The sequence below is a fragment of the Mercenaria mercenaria genome, chromosome 8 (genome assembly GCF_021730395.1).
Source record: "Mercenaria mercenaria strain notata chromosome 8, MADL_Memer_1, whole genome shotgun sequence".
Lineage (NCBI taxonomy): Eukaryota > Metazoa > Mollusca > Bivalvia > Venerida > Veneridae > Mercenaria > Mercenaria mercenaria.
Window position 1 is genome coordinate 28910126 of NC_069368.1, and position 9758 is coordinate 28919883.

Consider the following 9758-nt stretch of genomic DNA (forward strand, 5'->3'; position numbering starts at 1 on the left):
TACTTCGTACATACGGTTGAATCGGTACTTACTTATAATATTGGGTATCCGCGCAGTCTGGTCATGATCCGTGCTTTCGCTTTCAAAGCCTATTGTAATTAGAGAAACCCTTAGCGAACCACATGGATCTTGACCAGACTGCGCGTATACGCAGGCTGGTCTGGATCCATGCTGGTCGCAAATGCACTAGGTTGGTTTTCCCATGGCACGGCTCAATAAGAGGTATCGCTTTGAATGCTATCCTAAAGTTACATTAACGCATAGGCGTAGCTTTATTAAATTCTGATGAGTGAACTGCTAAATTGTTTGAAAATTGTTACATTCTAATGTTGACATCTCAGACGCTTCTTAAAATAAAAATAAATAAAAAATAACTGCTTACACACATATATATACTTGTACAAATCCTAGTATCTCGTAAATACAAGACCAGGACTAGCAAGTTTGAGCCGTCGGTCCTATTTACAAAGTTACGATTCTTGAGTCGCTCATATAGATAATTACAACATAGATTTATTCATGTTTAACTGCTGATGAGTTACAGCGAGTTTCCATCACAACCACTGTTTTCTGTGTTTCTTTCTTTCACCCCATCCGCTTAGCTCAGTTCTGTGAATCGCTTTTTCGATCCCTGGGTAGGGCGTGACAGTCTGGTAGAAGGTATCTGTCCGAAATCATTCGTCCTTCACTTCCGATTTTATGTGGTGAAGTTGAAAGTTACTTGTTGAGGAACACTGGTTGGGTTAACCGCCTATCATAACAGAAAACAGCGCTAAACCTAAAACAAACAAACAGTTTTCTTTCTTTTTTATTTTATGGAATATCTATCATTTTAGCAGAGTATTTACTCGTACTTGTTATGTTTGATAGATCTCTAATATTAGGAAAAATATTATATATGGAATATGTTTCTATTATGTGTCTATGAATACAAGGATAATCTTTCTTAAAACACATCTCTGGAGAGCTAAAACCTTTTTGTAAAGGATGGTGTTTCTATCTAGCGTTGTTAATGAATTAACCTTTTCAGAGCAACAGCCTCCGTACAATCAATATAAATTCTGTTTCCCCGTGGCTGCACTTTTGGAATCGGGGTGTCTAACTACTCTCGAAGCAATCGTAATATTTCCAAAACGTAAAATTTATAATAAAGTTAAATAAATGTGTGATGTTTATTGCAATATGATGACATAACGATATTAGGGCTTTTAATTTTTCTTATTATTTTTGTAAATGTTTACAATGTCGTGTGTATCAATCATGTATAATCATGAACTTAAGAGGTAATTTAAGAAATCCTTGCAAAGTTGTAAAGGACTCTTTTGACTAAATTCTTCTTAAAATAGGTTAAAAATTGATCACAAGACATACGAGAACCCGTTTAATTACGTATTTTTATCTGGGGTAGGGGTAGAGTAATGTAATTCAGCGTAATAATTTCGCCCACGGTAACAGAGTTTTAAAGGCTATTTTGATCTAAAAGTAGAGTTTATCTTAAAATGAAGATTTACAGAAACAAATGCTCATTGCGATTAAATAAAGTTTTCACCATCATATTACTTTTTAGTCAAATTATATTGCTTGGGTTTTACATTAGACAAGATTAAAGCATATTTTTTATTCAAAACTCAACGTCATATTTGTCGTTCTGACGTAACTTTAACTTAAATATCGAGTCTAGGGTTAAGTGATCACCACAAATTATATACCATTTTAATTGCAGATACTTGTTGACTGAACAGAACGATTTACGACAACAGTCCGACGGACGTGAAATCACGGTATATCAAAAAATGGACGTCTATATAAGGTTTGCGGAGAAAAACGTTACAGAAATATCAAAAATGTAAAATACGCATTATATGAGGAATATGCTGGATTTTAAATTAAACAAAATGTCGAAACGGAACCCAATAACTTCTGAATTTAGGCGCATTCCACCTTAATTATAGCAAATTGTGTCCACTTGACGCATTTAAAGATACCAAACGCTTCGGATTTATTTTTTGCACGAGTGGCACGTTATATAATTATATTGAAATGTACTTTTTAATACACTTTCATCATTGTTTATATATAAACGTTTTGCCACGGAACAAAATGTTTGTTCTTGTTTTGTATAAAGTTCTTTAAGAACCAGTAAAACACTAAATTGTGCAGCTGACAAGCTAAACACAATGGCCAAATCATGATGTCTCAAACGTATTTGCAGACGTCGAATTACAGTACAAAATTTACGCATGGGGGTGGGGGAAATAAAATCACATGTACAGAAAAATCTAAGTCGGTGACCTCCCAGTTTTATTTGTCATTTGGACTCGGTATACATTTTAAACACCGTTTATTGAAAAAAATCACAAATTTAATTCAGGGATTTTGTAATAAGCTGATTTAAAGCCGAAAAATGCTGCGAAACTGAACGTCAATTTTTAGTCAAAAACGGCGATTTTCTTTCCATTTTTCAAATATTTGTCGGTGTAAAACAATGGTTTTTACATCACCATAAAGGAAAAAATAATTCTCGTCGAATAATGTATAATTTAAGAAGATTTGTTGGCTGGTGCCGTTGCAGTACCCGTAACAGTTGCCAGGCATACGCGGCAACGTCGGTTTAAAAAAAAACGGGCTTTGGTGGTCAACTTTGACGTCTCGTGTACAAAAACTGGTTGGCTCTATTGGTATAAAATAACTGTATCTTGTTTGAAATATGGTCAACTTTACACATGCAAAATTTCAAGACGCTTCTCAATAGTTCGCAAAGTGTCGCGTTCTACCTTAAAGCATTTACATTGTTTCATTATACATTTTGACAAAATTTACTACTGTTTTATTTTCAATGAAAAAGGTTTTATTTAACGAATTTCTCCCGCCATGCTAACGATATAATTGGGTTCATCTTATTGGCATGAAAATTGAAAAAAACAGCTTTTGGATTTTACATGTCTGCCTGTGTAAGACCGGTATTTCCCTACCCGAGGGACAGTGTGGAATGAAAAACCGAGCGTTAGCGAGGTTTTTATCCAGACTGTCCCTAGGGTTGGGAAAACAGCTGTCTTTCACAGGCAGACTTGTAAGATCATTTTTCTTGCCTATCACGTTTAAAATAGATCGTGGTGACAAATAGATTTGGGTATTTCCTTGCATCATTTTTATAGTTTATGACTGAATTTATGTTGATAAACATCTGCATGCTAGCTTAATAAGATTGAAATAAATCACAAATAGGGGAGATTTGCTACATGTAGTTCGTTTTCACATTTGTAAGCTTAACAGCATATCAGTAGTTGTTGCATCTTTAATAGAGCGTTATATTATTCAGTTACATGTTATCTCGGTTAGACTGAAATAAATCATAGGTCAAGGTAAAACATACAGCCATGTATTGCATTGAAATATAAAGCTGATTTAAATATTAGAACAGGAAAGACGATTAACGAAACGAGGAAAACTACTTATTTCTTCTTGGAAGGCAATTTCCTTACATCATGTTTCCAGCTAACGAGGACATTTTTGGGTTATATGGGTATACATTTAAGGGTTTTCATCTTTTTTTAAATAAGAGAAAAATCTTTTTCTCGCGAAGAAAGTCCGTTAATGGATCAACTGCCAGTACGTTCAGGAAGCATTAAGAGAATAACATAATTTATAAAGTATAACTGTGAGGAAGAAGTTTAGTATTTAGATTAAATGATGATAATAATGATAATGGTAACATATGAAAAAGGCAACAGCTAATAATTTTATTTCTAACGTATGTTATTCGACTAATATAGATAGTAAGAATTACCGCTTTATGCTAAAGCCTCTAAGTATTAAACTTGAGTTATATTTAAATATTGAATAAAGTAAACATGCATATCCACCGGACAACTGTAACATAATAAAATCTAGCGATTTTTGCACTTTTCACGATTCCGTAAAACGACTATTAACTACCCAATAAAAATTAGATGCTATCGTGTAACTGACTTACTTCATTGCCGTAAACATTAATCTTGCCGGTCTTAGAATTTATGAAAATTACTTTGAACGCAAACTGCCCTATTTCCAATTAGGGCAATTTGCAAGTTCATTAAAAGTTAACAGTATAACACGTTTTTAAATTCCAGAATTAGAGTTGAATGATATCATTTTAAATATATATAAAATCAAACCTGACTATAAAAACCACCCTTTGGAGAGCCAAAATTTGGTCTTTATTGGGAGGTGGTCTTTATTCGCAAGTTAAAACACAATGTAAATGTAAAAATGGGAAACAGCACATGTGGTCTATAGAACCAGGTGGTCTCTGTTCAGAGGTGGTCTTTAACACAGATTTGGCTGTATACATGAGGTATTGGCATTTAACTAAACAATGACACACATTTACACAGTGCAGAAATTAGATCTAATGTTACAAGAAACAGTCTGTCGCGGATTCCTAAGGAGTCATTGATGAATACGACCTCTTATATAAAAACAGGTTATCATAGGATTATCTACAAAATGAACCAAGTTATATAGATTTGTTCGACAACATAAATTGACGAGATGATTTATTTTCTACTGGCATTGACTTAGTGTGTAAAAGATTCTGAAGTTAAAACGGTTGATGCGTAATTATCCATTATAAAGGTTATATATACACGCCGTATACACATGGTTATGTTACTATAACTAACCATTATCAACCTTTAATTATAACTTTCCATTCTTGAAATAATGGATAGTGTAAGAATTGACAGTTAGCAAGAAATGGGAATGTACAGTAACAACGACCTGAATTGAGAGGAGTGAGTATATCAACCAATGGGCTTCAAATACCAAATAGAAGTTAAGTTTCAATGTAACATGGCCCGATTTGATTTCCAGTTAAATAAAGAAGATCAAGTTTTTTTCTATTCTGCGAGAAACACCGGTTGACGCGCGGATCGGTAAAATAGTATTATGACGTCAATAATGATGTCAAATTGCAGCATGACGTCCGGTTCATTATTCCCATGGTTTACAAATGAAGTCCATCATGACGTGCATTAAAATGTTTGAAGGAGCATGTCATCATGAAAACAATAAATGCCTTCTTGTGATTTATCGTTTAAATTAAATGTACCATGGTGCATCGTTCAGATGCTACCGTAATTAACTACGAGGGCGTTATTTAACCACGAGGGCGTTCAAACTACGAGGGTTTATTTCCTACGCATCTGAATTCTGAACCGTGGTTGATAAGACGACAAGTAAACTCGAAGGCACTGATTATTTGTTAAATCTTCATTTCTTAGGAAGTAATAACATATCCGCTATGTATACCCATATCCCAAAAAAAGGTATCGCATAATATTTTACATCTAGTATTGTATTTTTGATCAAAATATTCTTTGTCGTTTAACTGGTAATCCAATCGAGCAAATTTTGAGTACTCAGTTTGTCAGAGAAATGCTTGTCAGCTGTGACATATTTGTACATATTACGAGTGAATAAAAATCCCATGCTTGTAGAGCAGCTTTTTTACTGATTTAGTGAGGTATTTTGGGCTAGACAAAATCATGTCTTGCAAGGTTAGTATGACAGGCATCCTTAATAGCAAACATAATATGTTCAACAATATGCATTAATGCTTCCCATTCTCTAATAGTGTGTCAAACTCTCAAAAGAAGTTTAGATACTTTTGGAAAGATTACGAAGGCTGTTCAATAAATATCCGGAAATGTGCTCTCATTTCTTTATTTCTGGTCCTATTTTGCTGAAAATTGAAAATATTGCGGATATAAATAAAATAAATCTGAATATTTAAGTAGCAGATATCAGAATATCAGAACATGCATAACATTTATTTATCGTCTCCTACGCAACGTCATTTCCCCAAAAGCGACCAAACACCATTAAGACGGTGTCATATCACAAACATTTAATCAATACAACTTGTGATTACCATTGGTTCAATGTTTATTGCAATTAAATGCCTTTTCTACACCTTCCTTCGAATAAATAAATAATGTTCGTATGATATAACTGTCGTTCTGATGAAATGGGACACTGAACTGCGATGCCGTATCAAGGAGCTCTTTAATTGATAAAACGTAACTGAACGTCATTTTTCATGTCCATACCACGAGTCGTCAGCCATATTCACCTGGCCACTTTTAAACGTCCCGTTCCGCTAATAAACTTTTGTTTACTTCAGTGCATTGTCCATTAAATCTTAAGCAGTACTGCATTTGCCTCTTTTCTTGATTTTCGATTCAAAACACAAAGTATTATCTCATGACTCCTTTCAACAATGCCTTTCAAGCGATGACCAACACGGGATGCCTGCCAAACATTTGAATGATGTAAAATTTATAATTTGACGTTATTGGCATAGCGCTTACACTTCCTATTTATATTTACCCAATTAAAGAAAAGGTTGCTTGAAAAATACGCCAGCGGCAAGTAATGTTTTAGCGCATGTAGTATAGAAAATGAGACAAAAATGGGCCGAATGACGTCATATGACGTTGCCATGGGGACTATTATTTACCTATTATTTATCCAAAGAAAACAAAATGTTGTCATATCAACTCAGTATTCCCTAATCTACATTATGTAGCAGTTTCATTCATTTTTGATGAAACATGAAGAAATGAGAGCACATTTCCGCGTATTTATTGAACACCCCTCCTATATTTCCGTTTATTTACAGTTACAACTATTTTACATATTTGTTAGAGATGGTACCTACCCAAGAAAACTAAGGGAAACAACTCCGAATTTGACCAACAAACTGAAGCAAACATAAATCAAAGGTCAAAAGGGAAAGAAAAACTAAAAAAAATGAAAGAAAAACTAAATACTAGGCAATTTTCCCATCAACTGATCAGGCAGATAAAATATAATCTACATTTATCTAAAACTCTTTGTATTGGATATACAGCATACAAACTATCTGATAAGTCGTGCAGAGGCCCTGCTAGTTCAGTAGTGCTTAAAACTAAAACTAAATCATGTATAAATTCCTTTCAAGATTTGACGTTAAGAAATATAACCTAAGGTATTTAAGTTTTGCATTTAAGCTAAAGTAATTGTTCGTTCTCAATGATTATAACCTGGTTTAAAGGATTTGATAAATTATAATGCAAATTGTATATCAAATGTGAGAAATTAAAAATCCACCTGAAATCACAAATGTGTAACAACATTTTCAGGCAATTTATCATCATTTAAATTAATCATTTGGAAAATGTTTCTTATGCTATTTCTCTGACTGATAAGGAGAACTTTTTTGCTCAAAGTATACACTAACAGTCACTGCCATCAAATGTAATTACAATCTACCTACCTACCTACCTACCTACCTACCTACCTATTCTATTCTATTCTATTCTATTCTCTATTCTATTTTATTCTATTCTATTTTATTCTATTCTATTCTATTCTATTCTATTCTATTCTATTCTACCTACCTACCTATCTATCTATCTATCTATCTATCAGTACTAGTCTCTTAGGTTGGAGACGCTCAAGAGCAACTCAGATATCCGCAGTACCTTGACCTTGATTTTATGGCTTTGCGGCCAACACATCATGCCAGCAATTGCAGTAGATACCTATTTGAAAGACAATTTATTTCTATAATGCCGGTATTTATCGTATAAATAGTCTTAAATCTCAATCTTAATATTAGCTAATTTTAATTTACTGTCTAATATATGATTAAATCTCACACAGTAATCCGTTAGGATAAGAAATTATGTTGAAAATGAAGAAAACACATTTTGATGAGCGAGGTTAGCTAGCTACAGCAGTTATGTTTAAAAACCTACATAAGCAATATTAAAATGTACTCAGTACAGGTGTAGCTTTATACATTGTCGCCAAAAATCATTGACCTCATGGTGGTCATTTAAATTAGGAAATATATTTTCACTTCATTTTTTTAGTAGAGTTGATATACGAATGACGTAAATAAAATGGAACAAAAGTTTGGACTAACTATTTTCACTGCCTGGTTCTATATGAAAAATGAAAATTTAAGAGTAGGGTTTGGCACAAGTTTACTATTCAAACTTTCCAATCGTGTTTTTGCCACTGACAGATCCAAGGCTGTACCTAAATGCGTTCTTTCTTCATGTATGCTTATAACAGTTTGATAGTTTTATGTTATTACTGCAGTCGTTTGTGGTTATATGTACACTTAAGCCCAGTCACTGTGCATGTGATCCAAAGCTGTGCCCTAATGCATTCCTTCTTCGTAATATTATATGCTTATAACAGTTCGGTAGTTTTATGTTATTATTGCAGTCGTTTGTGTTAATGTATACATATGCCCAGTTACTTTGCATGTGATCAGTTACTTTGTTAAGTGTGACAGCTGTAAAATATATCCACGCTATTTATATTTTCGGCTCGTTTAGGATCATGGATAACTTTCAATTTTATATTAAGAGAATTCCGCTGACGCCGGTACTACTATAATTTTACAAACTTGCTTTTCTAATGAATTTTGGCTAAGTATATATTTCGAGGGCTTAGACCGAAACTGATCTATCTGCTGGTATTTCCATATACGAATAGACTAGTTTCGCTCTTAGCCCTCGATTTGATAATCTAAATCTTTGATATATATAATATAATAGTTCTTATATTTGTAATCATTCCTATAGGAACATATTTACTAAAATAGCAACAAAATTAATTTTTCTGATCTTGTATACATCAAAACTTCGCACCTACACCGAATATAGTCACGCATAAGTTAGATTAAAATAATCACAGATAGGTTAATCATACATGGGTTATTTGCTACATGTAGTTCCTTTTCACATTTGTAAACTGAACAGCATACATGTATAAATTATTGCTGCACCTTAAATAAACGTTATATGATTCATTAACATGTTAACTAGGTTAGACTGAAATAAATCGTATGTCAAGGTAAAACATACAGCCACGTATTCATGGTATTGTATTGAAATATGAAGCTGACTTAAATATTTATAGAAACAGCGGTAAGATGATATTTACGATACGAGGAAAACTACTAATTTCTTCTTGGAAGCCAATTTCGTTACATCATGTTTCCAGGTAACCAGGACATTATGGGTTATATGGTATACATTCACGGGTATTCATTTTAATGTAATGAAGAAAAAAAAGCACCTTTCAAGTATTTCTCACGAAGAACGCCCGTTAATGGACAAACGGCAAGTACATTCATGAGGTATTAATAAAGTACAAATGTGAGGAAGAAGTTTAGTGTTTAAGTTTAATGATAATAATGATAATGATAATATATGAAGAAAATGATACAAATAATTAAAGACAACAACTAATTTCGAACGTATATTTTTTTGACTTATATAAAAAATAAGAATTAAAGTTTCATGGTTGTCATTTAAATTAGGAAATATATTTCACTTCATATTTTAAGTAGGATTGACATAAGGCTCTGTAACGTATATAAATTGAAACTTGGAGTAACTATTTTTACTGTCTGGTTCTATATAAAAATGAAAACTTAAGAGTGAGGTTTGGCGCCAGTTAACTATTTAGTTTATACATAATTTACTTTAGGTCGATTGTGAAGAAAGTTCTAACTGATATTAATCACTCTCGACATCTCATTCATGACGGAATCCATCGCCACGAGGGTATGAGGGAAGAGGCCAGTTTCTCTTTTAATGCTGAGCGTAAAGCTAGGGAGTTACTGGTACCATTTTTCACGTTTGTGGTATGACGCGGCCGGGGATCAAACCCAAGACCTCCCAAACACGAAGCGGACGCTCTACCACTAAGCTACC